Raw genomic sequence first — 20,768 nt, 5'->3', positions numbered from 1 at the left:
CAAATTACCCAGTACTCACAACAGTCAAGAGAAGCTGTATATCAAATAAATAATAATATACACAATATTGCATAAAACAGTTAAGATTTCAGCAACAAAAAAAGCTAAAGTAGTCAGGAATCAGCAGTGCAGAGTAACTAAGCAGACAAGCATTTATTTCTCGCATAAACTGCATGTAGGTGGAAGAAAATACAAGGTTGACTCCAGCCACCCCAGCAGTCATCTGACAAATTCATTCTAGTGACACTGTGCTGTACACGATGGATGGATCTGCCAACTGCCAAGCTCTCACCTCCCGGACCAATCAGAAAGGAGAATGAGGTTCATTATTCAGGACAATTAGCCAATGGGCTGGGTGTCCTCTGTTGTTACTCATGGCTCGTTTGGTCACAGTCAGATGACAGTGCCATGTCTACTCAGGCTGCATGCCACTCAGGGGAGCTGACACAGAAAGACTAGACAAGCAGCCAGTTCAAGATCCGCTCAGTCAGGAATACAGCCCTGCTTTCTGGTGTAAGGTGTGTTATATGCTCATGACTGTATTCATCCTCTTTATAGCAGATTCTGAAAAATACACAAATACTGTAAAAAGTGACAAGAAATAGAGAGAAGGGGAGTCATAGCTAAAGACAACAAGGTAACAACATAATATAGCAAGAATTTGATGAGGTAAATATTTTACAGCTTTTATCATATAATGTATGTGTGATTAAACCAGAAGTCTCCTCTCCCACAGTATTATTACATCAGTGTGTAATTTTGTAATCAGTAAAGTTGGCTGTTGTATTTTTGCATGTGGGATCCTAGCTATCTACAAAGGAGACAGCATTTATAATTTTTGATTTATCAGTGTTGTGGCGTGGGCTCATATTTATGATGTGTGGTACTCCCATATGGGATTCTGCCTGTGCATCAAATTAATCATTAATCATCAACCACAAATGCTGCTGAAATAGCTGATTACTTCTGAAATCTGTTTCTTGTCTTTATAGCAAATAAGAGTGTTATTCTTCACTAAAGGGGGGTGGCGGTGATGACTGCCCCTTGATGACCGTTTTTTGACTGGCTTGACTTTGGACTTTACTTTTTAAAGCCAAACCTCTAGATCTTCTCATATCATTGCTAAAGTTTTGTCACATTTATCAGTGTATCACAATTACAGCTTTGCTTAACCACTTTCGGCAAGTTTTTGATGTATGTATAAAGGGTCCCTGCTCCATCCTGAATAGTAGCTCTGACACCTGCCAATCCTGCCCACTCCTTTAACCCATCATTATATGGCTTTAAGAGTCTCAGGGCACTGGGTTTTGGTTGGGACCCTTGAGGAGTGTTTTGGTAGTATCCATCTCCATCTCCTCCCTGTGATCGCTTGGATAATCATCCTACCACTGAGCTGACTTCTCTGCCACCACCCCATGGAGATGTTTTGCTCTGGCTGACTTTCTTGCATCCTTGTAGTTCTTTCTGGACTATAGGATACGCAGGTTGTATGTTTTTATGCCCAGTCTTGCCTTTCCAGTCTCAGTCACCTTCCCTTATATTATAAATTATATTCCTGTATCCTCTCCCTCAATCCTGGTAAGGTAGATGAGTTAGTCAATGTTGTTTACACCTCTTGCAAAGCTAAATGTTATCCACACACAGGACGGGCGGCTGATGGTCATTTCATTGCTAAATCTGCACCCATACCTATGCTCTGTGCATATGCAATGGCCTGGGAGCCAGCCACATTAAATTATTGATGGAAATTATCAGTGACCATTTAGCCTCTAGTACTAGTTGCTTAGTCGCAGAGTCTTGGTTGATTATGCTGATTGTGCTTACTCGGCCTAGCAGTTATGATGCTTGATGTGTGCTTCATTGATGTAAAGAGGCAGTTTATGGGCTTGTAGGTCAAAGGTGGTGTACTCTTGTGGGGATCGTATGTCTGTGTGAGTGCCTGCTGTTAGCAGTTCACTAATTATGCTACCAGGTAATTATCGAGAGTGATTTGTGTCTGTTTTTGGTGTCCATTCAAAATGCATCTTTCTCTTTTTGAACTTATTTGACCGTTTCTTGTTTGAAGAGTTTGCTGTGATCTGCTCTTAGATCCCTATATGGTTGCTTGTTGAAACTCCCTGGATGGAGTCTTGAATGGGTAGGGTGACCAACCGTCCTTTCACGTTCCGTCCGGGCGTCCGGGGCGTTCGGGGGCATTTTCGAGATTGATAAAAATGTCCGGGTTTTTCTATAGTCCGACAGAGGACCCATGTGTGTGACTTCATCCCCGAACTGCTGCTTTGTGAGCGCTTGTTCTGCAATCACAGACCGGACAGACAGCGCGCAGCAACGCGCGCAATGATGTTTAAAAGATCCCAAAGCGCAAGTGCATCTTTTCAGACGAACTGCAAAAGAAATTTCCCTCGTACCGTCCCGGTACTGGTAATTTTTCTTATGCAGATGAGGCATTATTTCTGTACCATTATTTAATTCCAGAGGTTTTTAAGTTATTTTTTTTGCACTTGCTGACTTGTAAAAGCCTATTTGACATATTTTATTTCACAATTCATTAACCGCACAGAGAAGGCATCGTTTAAATATGTTAAATATGTTTCTTTAAGCAAGTTCTTCATGACTGAGCCAAGTGTCCTCTTTTTTGGAAATCAAAATACGGTCACCCTATGAATGGGAGAACAGATCTTTGTCTTCTTGGTTTCTGGTGTTTCTCCTCACATTAGTAGCCACAATTGTGAGCCTCGATTTGCAAGTTCAAGATGCTAGCAAGCTAATGGGACTCGCCTGTTTTAGCCAACTAACATACACAGTTTCTTGATCTTGATTAAGCACCATGACATGACTGCTTTTGTGATTTGACACTATATAAATAAAACTGAGTTGAATTGAACTGAATGTCGGCATGGAAAGCCCTCTTCCACAGATGACACTTCCTGCATGATACTATTTTGATTACTGTTGCAGTGTAGCATACCAACGCATTTTATTTCAGATGCTAACAAACTTGATCAGTGGATAGATTGAGTTGACTAGTCCTGCTAAAAGCAGGCAGCAAAAGTTCCTGATTAATTACTTTGACAGACCATGCACATTACAACTCAGCAATACTTCATTAGTACATCTATTATTCAGGGATAGAAAGCTGACTTAGTTTTATAGATTTGTGTGTGGCAGCCGAAAGTATTGATTCCTAAGAACAGTGCATAAAATTCAAGTATTTGCAAAGTTTTGGAAAGCTACTCAGGTCTTTAGGTACAAGGTTTACTGGATTTTGAATTGATTTAATTCTTAAAATATTGAGACTGAATCATGTTCTAGAAATATACCAAACTTCTTTTTTGACTTCTACTTGCCAATTTAAATCATTTACACTGTATGGCTGTCTAATCTTATGAGCTGGTGGGATCTTATGGTACCTGTGGGTGTTTGAGCAAAACCGAAGTCATTATTAAATCTACTATTTTTGGTTTTTACTCGAGGAGCTTGTACGCTTCCAAATGCAAAGAGTGTAATCTTAATCTCTCCATTAAACTCATACTTGAAACAGATGGACATCGTTCTTTTATAATTTTCAGCTCTGTAATGAGGTTTAGGTTAAGTATAAAAAGTTGTATAGACTACCTATTGCATGACTGGTCTTTAACACCTCTGTTTTTGTATAGGAGAATTACATAATAGCTTTAGTGGGAGTGTCCAGAAAACATGGTTTAATCTGTAGGATTTATAAGCAGGTGAATATATAAAATGACTCCGGTTTCCATTAGGCATGTTGCACCAAATTGTTTATCGACCCATATCTTAGCACTGACACTCTTTGATTAATGATGTTATTAAGGAGGGAGGAGCAATGGGGGCTAGGACATGACAAGCCATTTTGAGACTGCTCAAAAACACTGAGCATTAAAGCGTGTGGTTGTGCATTTGTGCATTAAGTTTAAAACATGCCCATTCTGCCATGTGTGTCAGTGTAAAAATGTACATTTTAATGTGGCCCATTCTTTCGTGTTCATTCATGCTGTTTGTAGAACTCCATCACTGACTGTAATGAGCTTTGTGGATATTAAAGTAAACATGCATGGATGTACAGTATGTATTGACAAACTCATCAAAAAACAGCGTAATGTAGTCTGGCAGTGAAGTGTTTTCATGTTGTTGTACCAGTGTGGGGTAATTTCTCGGATAAAAACGCACATTCTAGCAGATTATTGCATCAAATACTTATTTGTGAATATAGTCTCCACTCTGGATTGCACTTTTTGCCAAATGGAAGTGCTTTCATTAAGAACGACAATGGCCCTTTCAGCCTGGTTAAGTGTTCAGCCTACATTTTGAACAGCGTGCTAATAATAGCAACCAAATGCCGAGGTTTTTGCAAATGACAAGCTATATTCCAAATTTCAGCTTTTATGCTCTGTTTTACAATGAGTCTGTGACATTGCAGAAGAGGCATTTTTCCCCACTTCTGTAATGACAAGCGAGATGAGATGATTTCTCCGAATCATATGTTAGGAGTGATTAGTAGTCCAAAATTGTCACTACCGCACCTCGTGTTTTTGCACACACACTTGTATCACAGAGGAAAGTTTTTTATTTATTTATTTCCATCTAAGGCTGAAGGCAATTCCCATCACTCTACCCGCTTCTTGAAGTACTCTGTCAGCCATCAGTCCCCCTGGATGGAGCCTTGTCCACCGGCTGTGAGCCCAGTCAGACAGCGGTACTGTAAGTCTAGGTGACCTTTGAGCTGTGGCAGGCAGCAAGTCATCTGACACCTGTCTCATTCACATCTGCTTCAGGACCCATGGGCCGCTGATTTTTAGTATGTGTGTGCTTGGACTCATGTAAGTGAGACAGAGTGAGAGAGAAAGAGTGAGAGAAGCGGCCGTGCCTCACTACACCTCCGACGGATCAGTCGGGAGGAGGAGAAAAATGAACTAATCAGCCTCTCCAGTGGTGGAATCTCACCCAATTTATTTCCAAGCTAACAGGCGTTGGTTAATGAGCTGAAGCGAAGCATCCTCTCTTTTCCTTCTCTCTCCTTTCCTCCTGTCCTCTGCTGTTCCACTGGTAATTCTGCAGACCAAACCAATTACTCCTGAGAGCATCTATTCATTCGCACACACGTTCACATTTGTGGGACCAGTCATACATGTTCACAATGCAGTTTGAAGAGAGAAAAATAAAGCACACTGGTATATAGGCAGTCATTTTGAAGCCCTTTGTGCTCTTTGTGTGCCAATTACAAAAACTCTTAGCGAGGGTAAAGTTCCTATTATTTTAAAAAGCTGTGAAATTCAGATAGTGCCTCTATCTAAAGATCTTACTCGACATAATATCTATAGGACCCTAATTGAATTAACACCTTGCTGACTTTCTGTTAAGGCCAAAGATGCAGTTCACACAGCTCCATGACTAAGCTATAGTGGAAAACAAATCCTCGCAAGCCTGCTGCGCCTTTTCGGTTTTTATGCTCATGTGGCAAAATAATGATTTTGAAAACCTTTTTCTTACTCTACCTTTGTTTCAGTAACATCTCACGAATAGGCACATCTTACTAGCTCTCTCCCTCTTCTCAACTTCTCAGACTGACTAGAGGAACAGAAAAAAAAAACCCCATCTGTCTCCACACCTTTATATTCCAGGGCACAGTGTGTATTCTCTCATCCATCAATACCTTCCAAAACTATCACAAATTACTGTCCGAGAATCAATTTTTTGGTGTACCAACAATGGTTAGAATTAGGCACAAAAGCCACCTGGCTGGGTTTAGGGAAGAATCATGGCTTGGATTCCAATAAGCACTTAGCTGAGGTGGGAAAAAAACATTGTGGTTTGGGTTGTGGATGCAATGCTAAACGTATTTATGGTCATGCATAAAACAACATTGACTGTAAGTTTGAAATAGGAACGGCACGTCTGTCTCCTCTGTTGATGTATAATTAATTTTTCTTACAACCTTGTGCATTCAAGCATTAAAACATTCAAATGCTTGTCTGTGAATCTGATGGTGGGAACATCATGCTGACTTGTCAACCGACCGATCAATGTCTCGACTAAACGTCCAGTCCTCTCCTGCTTATTTAATTGAGGGTTGCGGGGGGTGAGGTAGGGGACTGTGTGGGGTCAGCTGGAGACTATTTGAGCTGCCACAGGGTGAGAGGCTGACCTGTGACTGTTTGCATGGTGTTGTATATCTTCCAAAACCATGTTTGACATATAGGAAGAAAGACAGATATAATAATACTGCACATTACTGTGAGACTAGGTTTTCTTCTCTTCTTTAAACATTCCACTTCTGTTTCTTTGGCTTTGGAATTTTGGCTCAGCACAAAACCATCCTGCATATATTCTGCAATCAATAACTATAATAGTTATGGGCTTGCCTGCTGATAGCGTGCCAGTATCACCAAACATATCTGTGAAAAAGCATGCTCTGAAAGTTGTACAGTATAACTGAACAGTGAACAGCTAGGCTGACCTTTTGAGAAAATGCCAAGAAAACCTTCAAGCAAAATCCCACATTCCTGGAACAGCGGTCCTGACATTATGGATGGGGATTTGTAAAATATGTGGCAGTGAAATCTGGCTTCCAGTGCAGGAAGCTAGCTGACCAAAAGCCATGGAGTAATTAACCCATTACAAACATCCTCACACTCCAAACCTCGCTTATACGGAACTGAGAAGGGCTACAAAAGTTTATAGGAAGCTATGATCCACTGATTTCTAACATAACACAGTGATGGGTAGAAAAAAATGTCCATGTTAAGTTACACATATGTCAACAGTTGGTGCGGATAATAGAAAATTAGTTTTGCATTAGTGGCAGTCTGAATATTAATATACTTAAAATGAAGGTTTGACTCAATGACAGATTCATTGTGATCCATTAAGTATTAATTTACATAAGAAAATTATTTAGAGTATTCAATAATAGATGGTGATGGATTTTTGTATTCTAAGCTCTAAACTGATAAATGTGCTAGTTTGATTAAAAGTGACAACATAACTGTAGTTAAGCTGTCAAATGTTACATCCGTGACAGCGTTCATAGGAGGATAATGTAACGATCAAAAGCATATACAGCAAAATTTCAGCTGAGAGAAACTGATGTGTCAACTCTGATAAATCACTTGATAGAAGAGGAGAGTTTAAATTAAGTTACACGAACAGTTTATGCTATTTTTAAATGTGGAGGATGAGTTTCATGTATCCTCAAAATGCAGAGTAGTCAGGTGGGAAGCAGTAGGACGTGGGAGCGACAGTTTCCCCTTGTCTGACCTGTGACACATGATGTTTATGATCTTGACCTTGGGGATTTCAAAACCCATGCCTTTTAACCACATGATTAAGTGAATTAACACGCATTTTCCATTTAATCTGAGCTCATTAGTGTGAACCTGAGTTTGCTTGTCACGTTTGATCAGCTTGTTTCTGAATATTCATGCAGAGACGTGGCAGGAAAGGCCAAGAGTTTAAGCCCCGCAGGCACCGACACCAATCACTCATGAGGACAAGGCACCTGCTAGTCATGTTCCCATGACAAGTGTCTTTTCCCTCAGTGCTGTGGAAACCAGGCGTCCCTCTGTGTGCAGAGAAAGAGAAAGTCAGAGGGAGCACAGACTCAAGCTGAATAGCTCAATATTCTATCTGAGCCTAGTCTCATAAAGAAATCAATAAAGTCAGAACATATTGGAGCACAAACGCTGTTCAACACAGTACAAGAAAAATTCCAAGTGATGGCTCCCATTCAATAGCACACTCTAATAGACTGTTACACAAAATCTAGGACATAATCTAAATTAAAATGTGCCCGTGGATCTTTGCTTCATTGTGAGATTGTTTATTTTTTTTATCTTTCACTTAGCAGATTTTTTTTGTGAGGTCTCTTTTTCCAAACTTGTTTAAAGAGACGCTTCTTTTCTTAGAGGGGAAATGGCAACAATTAAAAGAAAAGTGGCTTTAACAAATTCCGAGCATATCTCTGAGTGCTGCTTGGGTAGTAATTAAGTCCTCCAGAGTGCTGCAGCCATTAGACTCTAAGAAACCAAATGAGGACACACCCAGCCCAGTGTGACCAGATTAAAAGAAGAGAAATCAGCCCCTTGCTGCTCCCAAATGGCCGTCATCGCTTCGGGCAGTCCATCAGTCTACAATGTACGACTTGAATCACGCTCCGTCGGTATTAAAGTGACATAAAGTTCCCAGCTGGCTGCTTAACAGCAGTCATATAACTGTATTTACACCAAGCTGCTCCCCCAAAATATTGTCTCAAAGCTTTTCAGGACAAATGTGTACTGGTCTTTTGGGTATATTTTGTGGGATGATAAATGGCTTGTAAAAGCATGACAACAATAACTTTCTTTTAGGCGCCATCACTTTCTTGGCAACATCTAGCAGAGGAACAGATGCTGCAAGTTCACATAATGTTACCTCTAATACCCATGAGAAACATCATCACACAAAATTCAAAAAACAAACAGTGCTCTAATGAAAGCGATATTCCACGTTTAGCTTCTGTGGTCTTTTCAAAATCATTTTCCAAACCAAAATACAAAGGTGTAATGGCTGGAAATGGATAAAATTGTGTTTTTCTCCTCTGTTTCAAGCTGGCTAATAAGCTTTCTACCCTCAGTAGAAAAACAAGCATAATTTAGGCAGGCCACAAAGTCAAGCTGAGCCACAGACCCAGCAGGTCAGCTCAGTGCCAGCCGATATCAGCTCCCATCCTTGTAGATATTACAGTGAGAATGTACAGTATATCTCTCAGATACAGTTTATGACTTTTGCTTGAACAGGTAATGCTACTTTGTAGCATTGATTCAGCAAAGTGCTGGAAACATTCCTTAGAGATTTTGGTTCATTTTCACATAACAGTCTTGCAGATTTGTCGGCTGCACATGCACGACGCTAATCCACTCATTCTCTGATCACCCCAAAGGTGCACTATTGGAGTGAGAATAAGGCTGGGTGGATCAATGCCTACATGTTGTTTACGCCTAATCTCATCCTGCCGTCTGAGTGTTACAGAAGAAATACTCATCAGACCAGACAACGTTTTCCGGTCTTCTGTTGTCCAACTGCAGTTTCGGTTTCTGTTCTTAACTGGTCATTCCTGTTTGAGACTTGGAGATGCTCTCCTGCATACATTTGTTGTAACGCATGTTTTTTCCTATCTGTTTGATGAAGTCTGGGCTTTCTCCTCTGATCTCTGGCATGAACTTAATTAATCTTTTCTATCAGTGATGTTTCTAGTACAAGTCAAACACCTCACCGATTACGATGAACATATCAGACCAGTACAGTCTCCGGCACCAGTGAGATAGAGTCCAGTTCTTTCGATTTGTCTTTCACTTGAAGACCTCCTGAAGAAATATGACGCGAGGCTACTTGGGAGGAAACAAGGAAAACCCTTTCATTATCTCCTGTGTCTGCGGTGTGGGAGAAATCAATAGAGGTGTCCATGCTGGATTCATCTATATTCTACTGTGTGAACCTAATACCCTCACATTGGGAAAGGAAGATGAGTGGGTGGTTTGAGGGGAAGAGGTGAAAGAGTTTGAGAAACAGGGAAACACACTGGAGGGGAAAAGGACATTTCAGATGGAGAGGTCACAGAATTGTTTATACACAAAGTTTTTTGTGCACTCGCACAGGTATGAGCGACTTGCAGCTTTGGGGAAGTTTTCTCGATTTAGATGCAAATGGGGCAGTGGCTGTGCAAATATCACTCGTGAACTGGTTTGAACTGCAGCAGAAAACAAAACCTCTCCCAAGTCTAAGAGATATAAATGGAGACAACAGCATGTGGGGTTTTTTCTGAAAAAAACATATGAAAAAGAAACATAACAGACATAACAGGCATTTCAGCTGTGGGAGTCATGCTAACGAGGCACTTGTTCAAACTCTGTGAAAATCCACACCCACACACGTACGTTGACACACACGTTCTAACAACCACATCACCTGTCACTGGGAGCCTCATTAAGCTGACAGGCGCTGGCCTGTCAGGGCAGGCCAAGACGTCAGAGCCCTCTCCTTCCTGTCATGACATGATGGATCTCTCCACCACTGGCTGCCAAGCTGCCACTCAAGTCCACCTTCCTGTGGCCGTCCATCAGGAAACACTCGCAAAGCATCCTGTTGATCAGCTTATTTGTATATCCACCATCACCTTTCACTCTCAAGTCTGACTGCATGTCCAGGAGAAGATCAAGATTAGCTCTTTTAGAAAGTTCTTCCCCTGTCCCCACTGTCAGCATGTGCACCAAAGTATTTGTATGAATGGAAAACTTTAAACTGTACTGTATACCAGCATTGCCTGTTTATATGTTATGTATCATTGCGATGTCACACATTCACCCACTGTTTAGACCAAGAGTGAGTGCTAAACTATCAGCTAATTCTGCAAATAAGTGGCAAATAACAGACAAACTGAATTTCTCACCAAAAATCAGATTTCTTCAGTGGTCTGAACATCACAGCAGAACAAATGATTTTCCAGATAATTCCAGTTGCTAGTCACACTTGTGTATTAGCATTTGTTTGGAATAATGTTATTTACCCTTGTTTGTCTCCTAAACTGCCAGATCTCTATTGAACTCACCTGGTAGAATACACCTGGTACTGGACAGGTACACAGGGGGCAGAGTTTATAAGCACAGCTCATAGGTTATTTGAGATTGAAATATCTTCGGAAAGTTTGCTAGCTTCTGCTCTGTGAAGTAAAATAAAATAAATACATAAGAATCCACAGTTTCTGTCAAAAGCATTTCAGGATTTGGATTTCCTTAAAGGGTGATTACTTTAATCTGTGATGTCAAACTGTCTTTCAGCATAAGCGTTAAAGTAGCATTAAAATCCTGAAATGAGTGAATTTTGGTGCGGACTAGAGAAACATTCAACTGCTAATGACGAGTCTGACTTTGATGAATTCCCTCGTGAGTTTTGGTATTTTAAGGTCTTTGAGGAGAACCAATAAACTGTCGGTACAAGTGATGATCAAGCCTGACTGGACAGCTGTCAGCAAATGGGTGGCAGTGAGAGCTGCATACAGATGTGGTGCTGTATTGATGGTAGATATAGTTCACTGGTTTCAGTGCTATTAGGGTTTATATGGCTTTTTTGATGTGGGATTTGTAGAACTAAATGTCATAAAGGATCATCCATGCTATCTTTCAAATTCTTCATGTGATTGGCTACAGATCTCAGGTCGGTCAGTAAATCTCGAACAAAAAATGCACGGTTCGATGAATGTTCTCTTGTTTTAAGGATCTTGCTGGCTGCCTGCAAAGAAAACTAAGGCCTATTGATTAAAGTCATGCTTCATTAGGTGTGACTTTGTACTTCAGCTTAGATCAATTTCAATGAATTGTCTTGTGACTTCACTAGAAAGGAATAATAAAGTCAGATTGCCGTGCACAAGGATGTGTAGCTTGCGTAATTTAGGTGCTCTCTGAAAAGAGATACACTGCATCAGTGTCAGTGCCATGACACAGGACCAGATACTGCATTCCTCAATGTTGAGCCTGTGAGCCAAAAAATCACAGTTACGGTAAACTGTTCTTTTATGTAGTTACTGACTATTTGTGAGATCCACTTTCACCAGATTTCTTATCATGAGGTCAACCTAGGTCAGCCGGCCAGTTGGTGCATTTGTGTGCGGAGTTTGCATGTTCTCTTTTGTGCATTTTCCTTAGCTAATCCTGGTTTCTTCCACATTTGAAAGGCATGCATGGGTTAGGTCATTTAGCATTTCTAAATTTGCAATAGCTGTGAATGTGAGCAGGAATGGTCGTCTGTAACTCTGTCAGCCCTCCGATAGATAGGTGGCTTGTCTAGGTGTACACTGGCTTTTACCTTATGATGTCTGGGATACAATGGATGGACTGGGTGTGTACAGATGTCATATAAATGTGTGAGATTTAGCCATATAGACTATTTTGTATCTGCAGTAGCTGGCATGTTGACAGTAAAAGAATACATATCTTCTATATACTTGTCATTTTCCAGGTCAAAAATGATGCTGGTTGTTTAGGTGCCTATATTAAGTTCTTTTCCCCACATATAATAGTTGCGTTTCAGTTGGTATTACAGATTGAGTAGGAGGTGGCATCTCAATTCCACGTCTCCCTTACAATATTTTGGTTTCACTTCAGGGGTGGCTGTCATGTTGCCCAACTTCAAACAATCTATGGCGTATACCTGCTGGTGCCTGAAGTCTGTGAGCCTAGCAAATCTGATACTGAGATTTGTTGACTGTCAGCCTTACACAGAGCTCTTTAAGTAGTTATGCAAACACCTTTTAACCATGCTGAAGCTGAATACACAAAGATCCCAGGCCGGACGTTAATATCAGACAACCGTTAACTACCTAGAGACACAGGACGTTGAATTGTATGATTAACTGAATGTATTTCTTCAAACACTTCTCCTGAAGCACATCCACACCTCACAAAGTTTAAGTACACAGATATTGTCAGCTTTGGAGATAACAGTATCAGACACCTGACACCTCCAGTGCTCGATCCCTCCATCCAACATTCCTGTGTGTCCCTTTCTCTGTTAGTATCATCAAAGAGCAGCTGGTGGCAGACGGTGTCCCATTGAGATGTGTATCCATCTGGTGGAGCCATTTGACAGCATACAGCTAGTGAGGCACACATACGCTCAGCCAGTTTGTACCAATTTAATGCTGCATGGTCTCATATGTGAGTCCCAGCGGTGACCCTGTGACCTGCACACGGCAGAGCAGGCGGGGTTGTAAATAGCTTGGTGCACATAAGTAATGAGGTTATCAATTAGAGGGAGGCTTGCTTGCATTTGTCCCTGTTATGATGCTGTGTTGTCAAAAGGGCTTGTGGGAAAAGGGAATTTAGGTGTGAATTTGTAATTTTCACTTCATTTAAAGACCCAGAAGCTTGTTTCCTATTATGGGTTGTTTTATTGTGAGCAGATGTTTGCCACTGCAGAGAAGGTTTGAGGATTTGCACGATAAATTACCCAGACAAGGCTACAAGTGATGATGTCCCATTATCTAGCGAAAGATAAAACTGTGCCATCAAACATTATGTTTGCTTTCTGAGCTCATCCTCATGCACACAGAGACCACATATTCAGGTTTGCTGTGGATTTCTGTTTATACGTGGTGACCCACCGATAATAGCATGTGTACTATGGTGGGTCACTCAGTATTCCTCTCAGCAGCTGGCCAGATGATGTGAGCCAAAGGGTCCTGGGAGGTGAGGAGACAGAAAAACAGCCCAGGCCGGGGATCTTATTCTCTCGCCGCATCCTTACCCTCAGAGGCCATGTATTATTCACATAGGAAGACAAAGGATGTACCTCAGCTTGAGGCTTGGCAAGAAGAAAGAGGGAAAATGATGAAGGGAGGGACAGTAGCAGGCAGAGATGTGATGATGGCAGCACTTGGGGGATGAGAACTTGTGAGAAAGAGATAAACTGATGCAAAGTGATGATATAAATTTAGTCAGGAGATCAAAAAATGAGATGAAGATTGCTTGCTAGTATAAAAAGCTGTGCGCCATCGAGGGCCGTGCATCTACAGCAGCAAACACTTGAGCATTTGATATCACTGATTAGCACTCCTTCAGTCAGAGGGGAGGAACTAATCAGTGAAATCACCTGCTGTTGTGTGTGGCTTAAACAAAATCTTGCATAAACATGATTTCAGTGGCACAGGGTTGGAGCCTGAGGAGCTAGACAGTAAACGCTCTTTTGATTGTGGGAACTTTTCGGAAGCAGCCTTAGACTGCAAAAAAAAAATCAATATTTTTACACTGACAATCAATCTTTTCACAGCTTGTATGAAGAAAAAAAATCCCATATCTCAGTATATACATCCTTGATTCACATCCTGTCCTCATGTTTTAGTCCCTCCCACCACAGATTCAAGATCAGAGAGACAAGAAAGAAACATGGGGGGGAGAAGTGGTGGCAACAGGCATTTAATAAAATTTGGAGTTGTAATTTTAAAGTAAGCTAAAAAAGACTTGCTTTAAAGTGCCTTCATTTTTCAGCTTATTCATAATGAGCATAACAGTGTTCATGTAAACGCTGAGATTTCAGACCGCTTTGAATTCAATTCTGAAAATAGGACCTATTTAATGCATCATGGGTAAAAAAATAAACCTATGCATCCTCAGCTATAGATGCTCCAGCAAGTCTCCTCATTCCTCGCTCCGCTCTCCTCTTGGTGCATTTTAAGAAGCCAGAAATTCTTCAACAAGGCATACTATCCCAGCTTGCATTGGGCAAGAGGCAGGGTACACCCTGGGCAGGGCTAACACAGAGACAGACAACTATTCACATTTACATTCACGCCTATGAGCAATTTAGAATCACTAATTAACCTAAGCCCCACTTACTTCATGTCTTTGAAGCTGGAGCGATGAGAGAAACCCCACGCAGGCGTGGGGAGAACATGCAAACTCCACACAGTGAGGATCATGTGACAGTTTGGTTTAAGAGTCCCTAAAGTTGCCTCTAAAGTAATTGTGCTAGGGAATAATTTCTTTAACATGTGGATCTAAATAAACAGTGACACACCTGCAATTCACATTCTGGGTTTCACCCTTGTTCCATGACTGGTCTGCAGTTATTAAACTGAACAGTTAAGACACAGATTATTGAAATTCAGCAGGTACAGAGTAACCTGCCAGTATTTTATTTCTCTCTGTCCAGACGTTAAGAGAACAGAAATCGCTTTCTGTTTATAAAACAACAGATTTTCTTTTAATGTCTGCACAGTAGAGAATTAAATGCGGGCATGTGTGTGCGCTCGCTTTAACAATAAATACATTTATGTCTTTAAACTTACGTGTTAATGATTTTTTGATGGTAAAAGCTGCACAGTGCATTTAAATTCTGACAGCGTTCTATCCATGTGTCTTCCGTCTTGCACCAAAGACCGCCCACTCTCGCTTACCCATTCCCACTGTGTCATCTCTTCCTCCTCAGGCTAACCAACAGTAGAGGTCAGTGAGGATTTCACACTGTCTCACACACATACCTTACATGCCTCTTTTTTCTTTTGTTTTGCACACCCACATTCGCACGGCTCGGCTAATCATATGCACCAAACACCAGTCAAATAAAATTTGCATAGAAGACCCTCTCGTGCTATCCCTCGCCTGACTGTTCATGTACCTAATTAATCTAATTCATCAGAAAAGGTATGTCTGTGTAATCAAAACACGTGTTTTGTATCTGCCAGCACCATCATTATCCTGACACCGGAGCTCAGCAACGTGTGAAAGGTGAGACAAGACGATGAAACTTTAATTCTGCTTTTCCTCCTTGTTTCATTATCCTCAGTTATTGTGAAACATGACATTTTCCAAAGGCTGACACTAAAGCCACAGATTCCTCAGTATGTTTGGACCAGACATTTTTGACAGACTGAGTCCAGAAATGAAAGTTTGATTGGTTCGCCGTAGCTGTAAACATAATTAATAAACACCTTATTAAGTCGTGCATTCGTATTCGCTGGATGTGTAAAACACAGATAACCACGGCAGATACATTTCTCCCGACATTTTAGCAAATCCATACAAGTTACAAGTAACACAGCTGAATATCATGAATAATTTTGCATATATATTTAGCAAATCTTTGATTTAAAAAAAAAAAAACCCTGCTAATTTGCTCATCACTATGCTGTCCTGTCCTGGAAGGGCAACTTTAATGACTAGTTGGGCGCTAATCAATACTAGTAGCACTGCAAGCCAATGTTTTAGATTTAACATTCAAAGCTCATTCCGCTGATGTACGAAAGAAAGGTCTTAGTATACAGAAGCTTTTTGGTCAAGGCTTCCTCGGGGGTGTCTGCAGCCATGCCTGCTGCTTTTGTCCTTCTCTATAATGTGACTTTGCTCAAGGACTTCTCCAACTCCAGACTGATCAACTTCTCCACTGCATACACCAGACATCCCTCCGTCTCTCCACACCCTTTGTGTCAGTCGTCCTCCCCTTTCGTCAAGCTCCAAAGCCCATACGCATGACAGTATAGACTACAGCACCAGTCTGTTGGAACCAAAGCTGAGCAGAGCGATGAGGGGAAGGGGAGGAGACATGTGACAAAACGAGATGGATAGAGAGGAGGAGAGAAAAAGAGTCAGTCCTTCCCAGAACCTGTCAGCCTTTTTATTACCATGATGTCTGTGCTTTTATCACCGTACCCGCCAACAAAAATCTCTTAAAGCCAATGGGCCGGCAGCTATGCTGAGACCTTGTTGAATGCGAGCGGGCCTGAACAGTCGATTGATCCGTTAGGCATTTGAGCTTCACTTGTGTGGGATGTAGGGAAGGGCACTGGAAAATGTGTAGAGGACAGGCAGCGGCAGTGGTCAGTGAGACTCATTTGTTCAAGGAGAGATTTGTGGACAGGCAGAAGATTAGAAGACACCGCTGGTACATGGCTCACCTTACACTGTGAAGAGCTGCGCAGCAGACACAGACTAACGCTGTGTCGTAGTAAAACAATTGTCCCCTTGGACTAAAAAGAAAGGAAGGCAGAAAGAGATAAGAATCAAACAAAGATCATATATACATTAAAATGAATTAAAGCTTGCATTTCAATCTACATAACATAATGGAATAAAACCAAATTATTGGAATTCAAATGTATTTGCATAGATATAATCAAATATCTTTGGTGGCCATTCAATTCATAAGCTTCTCTATTTCAAGTCAGGAGACTTTCTTGCATGGACCTGGCCTCCATTATTCTCCCATATTTAAGATACACAGCTAAGAGCATCACAACTCACTGAATAATTGCTAAATACTTCCAGACAAGCCAGTGTAAGGCATACTGAATTATTGATATTAATATTGATTAAGAGAAGCTAACTCAATTAAAAAATGCCTGAGCACAACAGGAAGTGGTATTCATTCATGCATCCTTTATCTATCTATCTATATATGGAGTTGTGTTAAGATATGGAACAGTTTCTTAAGCATGTGGAACCACATGCACGATGACACACCTGCAGTTCACATTCTGGGTTTCACAATTGTTCTACTGTTGGTCTGCATTTATTAAACTGAACAGTTAATTCATTTACAATCATGTGACAAATGTAAGTCTCCAACAACTTCTGGGGAAACTGTTTGGCTCTTGTGTTTCACTGTCTTTACAGCTCATTGCTCACTTTGTTATTTTGAGCTGGGCAGAAAGTATAAGAGTACAGCTGGTTTTAGATGGGTTTTGCTAAATAAAAGCTTTCTGCTATGGCTCCAAACAACAATGATGATAGTGCTCAGAGTGACTCAAAACATTAAAGTTGCGGTCCAGAAAACTTAATAAAAAGAGCATGCTATAAAGGCTGCAGATTTAACTTGCACTTAAACACAACTGTAGCGAGAGGCAGCCTTGGGGATAAAAATCCTGTTTTCGGTCATAATATGTATGAATGACGGGAGATTTTTAAGGCTTTCTGTGCACTCTTGCTCTCTCTGATTACATTAGTGGGGACACAGCCACCTCAGCTGTCATTGCATCTGGCATGGCATTGGGTTTCATAAAAGGGTGACATGACACACCTCTTTGTACAGATAGAGACTGGCACTTAGAGTCGGCCTGGTTTGCGTCTAGGCTCTCACACACACACATACAGGCTTCAGCTCCCACAAAAAGCAGCCAGTAGATACTATTACACATCATCCCCACCGCTGCCCGTCTTGTCATCATTCCCTATGAATATTTAATTTCCCCCCACCCCCATGCCCCCTCTCTCTGGCCTTCTCATCAAACGTCTGGTATTAATGTGCCACAGACGGTGTGCTGCGCCGCTCTCCCTCCGCTGCTCTACGATGACTTGTGTCCTGGCCAATGCACTATGACTGGTATAGGTGACTCAGGCTGGGCAGTGAGCCACTGGAGTGTGGGACGACATGAATGGAGAGAGTTATGTTAAGTGACAGCGTGATGCAAATATGCAGGCAAAGGCCCAGGAAATTTTTATAAATTTACTTACAGTAAGAACGAAAACCTCATTGGAAAAAGGTTTTCTATAATAGGAATGGAGCTGTTTAACTGTGGGAATTTACAGATCATCTGGTTTATAAAGTTCACACTACTCCACAGTCTGCTGTTGTCATTAGTATGAGACCTCATGGGTCACTGAAATACAACCGGGAGCTGCAATAACACTGTTTAAGATGCACAGGCAGTGTTTTCTAAGCATAAGCAATGACAGCGTGTGATATATGCAATGGAACGGCCCATAAAATCACACTAGAATGTCAGCAGACTGTAAGATAAGGATCCCTGCTAGCAGAGGTACCTGAGGGAAAAACAATTTTCTCAAGAAATATATAGAAGTAACAGTAACTCATGTCTATAGAAGACTGCCATGTGTATTGAACTTGAGTGACAATGTTATGTGATTAAACTGATGACACCGGTGTGTGTTGTTGTTGCAGCTTTTATTCCCCAGGTTGTTCCAGACAGACGCTGAGCTGAGTGGCTCACACTAATTGGCTGCATCTCAATCTCATCAATTCAAAATGCCAGCAGAGGAGCCCCAGTATGGCGTCTCAGCCGCTGTCAGAACGTTGTGCATTGAGTGACAAGACACCGGCACTCCTTTACAATGAAGTGGATGGAGTAAAAGGAGGTAGTCCATCCAGGATTCACATAAGCGTTGTTGTCACATGTACAGTGTGTAGGTGGGAGAGGAGACAGCCTAAAAATTGTCACAGAAATAAAAAATAATAATAATAATAATGATGGTCAAAAAGCTCTCTATTTAAAGCACAAACTGATGAACAGGAAAAGGGCAGAAAAGTAATTTTGCTGTGGTGCATACATCACTTGTCATCAACTATGCATTCTACCTGTATAAAGGTTCTTTTAAGCTAAAGTTTGAATAAATGCCTTCCAGCTTACCCATATACAGTATGTTATATACTGCATGCTGTAGCCATTGTTGCTGCCATTTATGTGATTAATTAAACTTCATAAAACCTCATTAATTTGACTCTGTTAGCATCCTCCAGGGCTGAAGAGCAAAGCCAATCAGAAGTGTTCAGTGGCCACTAGAGGCTGGCCCAAAGGCGAGTACATCCCTACAGACTCCTGTGTTAAAATGCCCAAAATTATGTTATTAAAAAGCATGTTAATAGCCTGGGACAAAAACAGGTTTTGGTCTCTGGATAGTGAACTGGATAACGAACTTTTTTTTATAGTATATCCTTCTGGATACTGGAGCTGATAGCATGTTTGCTTTCACTGACAGGCATCTCAGCAGTGGCTGAAAACTGTCCATCAGGTTTTACCTTTGCTAACTGGAGTCAATGAACTGGTGCTATTAGGAGCTTTTTTTTTTAAATGATGACATACAGTATTGTGCAAAAGTCTTCCACTACCTCTCATTTCCTTATATTTTGCTTCCAAGGAGCCAGACTTTTAAAGTGGTCGTTAGAAGGTTTTTTGCTTTGGAAATTGACTGTTTTCTCACTCTTTCAGTCCAGTCCTTGTACGTGACCATTTTCAGTGGCATGTTTGTTTGGTAAGCCATTTAACACTTAAAAGGCACCTAACTGAAGGGATGAACCAGCATGTTGCCTACACATAACAGATGACTTAGTAAAGAACTCATTTTGAATCATATCTTAAGGCATTTTGAGATTTTAAGCAAAAAAAAAAAAAAACAAAACACATAATTTGATCCCATGTCTTTAGTCATAGCCAGAGACAACAGTTCTATTTATTATTGTGCTATCTACTGTACAATATAAAGCGCCTTGAGGCGACTTTTGTTGTGATTTGGCGCTATATAAATAAAATTGAATTGAATTGAATTGAATTCGACAGGCATAAAATAGTATTTTTGACCCAAAGAACTATTAGTAAAAACTTGGCATATTTTGTGTGCAATGTGTTCTTAAAAAAATCTGAGGAAACTCAAAAGGTGAAGGACAAGAGAAGAAGCCACAGGCCTAAAAAAACCTTTCAGCTGATGTGTCTGTTTGCTGAAGCCTCATCAGAAATGGTCTCGGTGGAAGGGTGTCTGTCAAGCAGCTATTCTTCAGGAAGGAAAACAGGGACATGAGGCTGAGGTATGCCAATTACACAAAAACTATACTGAAAATCAGTGGCAACAGGTTTTATGGGGTGATGCAGCCAAATGTGACATTTTTGGTTTAAATCATTGTCAGTATGTATGGAGGAGGTCAGGAGAGAGGGACAACAGCGAGTCTGTACAGCCTGTAAACACAGTGGAGGCTCTGTCATGGTTTGGGGCCGGCGTTTTCAGCCAGTGGTGGTGATTTCAAAACTGATGTAACATCACTGTCAATATAGTAAAAGCATACCTGCACAGAAAAACACACTAAGAACACTATCAGTCATGGATTGGCCTCCCCAAAGATCAGAACTCAGCATTACTGAGGCAGTGCGAGGTCGTTACTGAGAACGTTTTCATACCAAATACTGATTTTCAAGGTTTTTGGAGTTTTTTGGCTTCTTGTTGGCTGAAGAATTTTGCGTAGCACCGTAATACATCTCGCTGTGCGGTCCAAGGCATTTATGCTCCATTTTTGTATTTTATTCATCTCCTAATTAGCACTAATTTTCATGGTTAGCAGCTTGCTGACCAATCTTGTTGGTGTTAGCTGATAACTTAGTCCAGAGTCTTCTTTAAATATGGTAAAATGTGTCTGAGAATTTTCTGAGAAAAACAAAACACATGACAGAATACTAAACAAATGGGTGATGTAGAAAGCTACATGAATAACTCATAAAAATAGTG

This window comes from Oreochromis niloticus, linkage group LG6 (assembly GCF_001858045.2).
Source record: "Oreochromis niloticus isolate F11D_XX linkage group LG6, O_niloticus_UMD_NMBU, whole genome shotgun sequence".
In the NCBI taxonomy this organism is placed as follows: domain Eukaryota; kingdom Metazoa; phylum Chordata; class Actinopteri; order Cichliformes; family Cichlidae; genus Oreochromis; species Oreochromis niloticus.
The sequence above is the reverse complement of the archived record's forward strand: the minus strand, read 5'-3'. Positions refer to the sequence as shown.